Here is a 3,325-nt window from a genome sequence, read left to right as displayed (position 1 = left end):
GGCTTTGAAGAATGCATTATCGTACAAGCAAAACGTACTAATTTTGAATGCAAATCTCTGGATGTCGAGTTTCAGTTACTTTGATAATATTATTTGTCTCTGTTTTTGCTATTATGTTCCTAGATTTATATGAAAAACTCCGCTTTGTCACAGAGTCATTGTGCGCGACTATCGCTGGTTTACAAACAATTAAATAATCAAATAAGCCGCGACCTACCGCCTACCGCGCACTCAACAGACTAGCATGGAATATTTACCGTTCGCTTTTATTTTATCCTAAATTTTAGGTGTTAAAAAACGCGCTAAGGATCTAATATTATCGGTTGTCAACAGCCTTAATCCTAATGGGTCATACTTATATCGCTTAAATTGCTATACAAAGCTTATCTACATGACACAAACCGAATATTGAGATACTTCATGCATTTAAAAACCAACGTATCACCAGTTTATAATAAGATTTATAATATTTACATATACTTATAAGTGTTGAATTTATAAAAAAATGTAATTTACATAAGTATCCAATCTATAAAAGGTACTAAATGTTTAAACCTAGAACTTAACTTTTTGAGAGCTAATAACTTTTTAGTAGATATAAGTTTTGGTTATAAGGTTACAATTTCACATATATCCAGCGAAGATACTAAGTAGGTAAACGGAACACAGGTACCAACCTAAAAGTACTGTACATCATTCTAATTTAAAATTTTAAACCACGGTGTGCGTGACAACTTGCACTATGTAGATAGTTGCAAAGGCGCTCAGAATCGTGCTAGTGGCACTTGTTCTTTCCTCCGCTAGGCTCTGTCATTAATAAATGTCTGAAAAACTTCGTGTTCTAAATTCGCTCGCATTTTCAAGCATAAAACATTTTCTCGTAATTAAGATGTACAAAGATTTATTGTTTAAGGCAGCAATGTAACGTCGTTTGCTGGCGTTGGCGTTGTCTTTGGAAAATTTATATAGGTAACAGAAGAAAAGTTATGGTTTTAATAAAAAAAAATCTTGAAATAAAACAATAAAACCACGAATAATACGGTGGAGTTCACAAGCATCTTTACAATCCAAACATACCCTATTAGTACATTATTTGTTAGATCGAAACTTCAAATGGCCGTAATGTATTATTAAAACGTAGACGTTTTCTCTTTCATTTCGTTTTTTCCGCACTTGTATCATGTACGTCTCTATATTAGAATATACCAATAAGTTCATGTACACCTAGTCACCTACAACATATATTTGGAATGTAGGTTTATAAAAAAATTGTGAACTCTGCTTTACAAGACCAAGCCATCAATTACTGGTGGTTTAGACTAATCCATACTTAATATTAATAATTATAAATGGGAAAGTGTGTGTGTCTGTTTGTCTGTCCGTCTTTCACGGCGAAACGGAGCGACGAATTGACGTGATTTTTCAAGAGGAGATAGTTGAAGGGATGGAAAGTGACATAGGCTACTTTTTGTCTCTTTCTAACGCGAGCAAAGCCGCGGACAAGAGCTAGTAGGTATATAAATGTTCTTAGCTAACGCAATGTTATGTAATATTATAAATAATTATTTGCAATGCATCCCGATAACCAGGACACACCTTTATTTCTAAAATCGTTACCCCGAACGACACACTAGGCGTCCTATCTCGAGACCCCCGGGCTGAGGCCGGGTCATGATAGGATCCATTTCAGCGAGGTCTTTCTTGAGAATTTATTGCGTTGGTCACGGAATGTTGCCGATCGTGTATGGAACATGTAAGTTTGAGATCGTTATTTTTCTGTTCTAATATTATACAAACTGAACACAATTCCGTCATATCAAGTTTAGAAAAATGCGTTCGTTTTTAAGACTACTTATTTAATTGGTCTGTAGCCTTTTTCAAATTATATTTTTTCGCCATGAAGGCCACATAGAATAAAATAAGGATTGCTATTCGAGAATCTCCGGGGTCCAATTTCAATGTAAGGACGACGAAAAAATAGCACAATATGAAGCTTGGCGCTGTCATACCCCGAGGCCCAGATTCAGATTGAAGCATCTGGCGTGTCCAAGTTTTATCAAACAGTATAAGTATACAATTTTGTCGCTACATTTATAAAATAAATAGCAATAGAAATAGTTTTACTGTAAACTATATTTATACGAAATTCTACAGAGATTTTAATGTTTTGTTTAATAAAGAAATAATTAGTCTAATTGGCGCTAGTTAGGATTAAATCTGTATTTGCCCGTCGTTTTTCTTCGCTAAAAAGCTGATTGGTAATTCAGTAACATTCCGTTAATAAGTTCAGGAAACTTCTTAGAAGCGAAACAGGACTCGAGTCAACGACTTTCGGTTTAAACTTGAAAGTTATTTTGCCTATTTTATGAACTGTTCTCAACCGACTTAATGAACGTATTTTTTATAGACTCTTTATGTTGGATACGCTATGAAAATATTTTATGTTTAATTCAATTTATACTTTATCAAGCTTACTTGCGCGAGAATGTACGATGCTGTAAGTAACATCAATAACAACGGACTGGTTTGCATTTTTAAGAAGCTTACGGGAACCAGTTCCCCAAACGATATCGGCCTGTCAGTTGTTACAAAGGTTACATCGCTGAATAACTGACAGTCCGATAAAGATAAAGATAAACTACATTTTGAGTAGGCATATTAGGTACAATTATTTTATGAAGGTCCGCCGTTAGTTACACCGGCTCTAACCATATAGTCATACTAGTTATGAAAAAACCGGCCAAGAGCGTGTCGGGCCACGCTCAGTGTAGGGTTCCGTAGTTTACCGTATTTTTCTCAAAAACTACTTAACCTATCAAGTTCAAAACAATTTTTCTAGAAAGTCTTTATAAAGTTCCACTTTTGTGATTTTTTTCATATTTTTTAAACATATGGTTCAAAAGTTAGAGGGGGGGGACGCAATTTTTTTTCCTTTAGGAGCGATTATTTCCTAAAATATTAATATTATCAAAAAACGATCTTAGTAAACCCTTATTCATTTTTAAATACCTATCCAACAATATATCACACGTTGGGGTTGGAATAAAAAAAAATATCAGCCCCCACTTTACATGTAGGGGGGCTACCCTAATAAAACATTTTTTTCCATTTTTTATTTTTGCACTTTGTTGGCGTGATTAATATACATATCGGTACCAAATTTCAGCTTTCTAGTGCTTACGGTTACTGAGATTATCTGCGGACGGACGGACGGACGGACGGACGGACAGACAGACATGGCGAAAAAAGTTGACTACGGAACCCTAAAAAAAGCTGCACTTTTGGATGGAAGCAAGCCGCTTTGCATGGTGATAGTAGACATCAT

This window comes from Leguminivora glycinivorella, chromosome 15, assembly GCF_023078275.1.
Source record: "Leguminivora glycinivorella isolate SPB_JAAS2020 chromosome 15, LegGlyc_1.1, whole genome shotgun sequence".
Lineage (NCBI taxonomy): Eukaryota > Metazoa > Arthropoda > Insecta > Lepidoptera > Tortricidae > Leguminivora > Leguminivora glycinivorella.
This window is presented reverse-complemented; position numbering follows the sequence as displayed.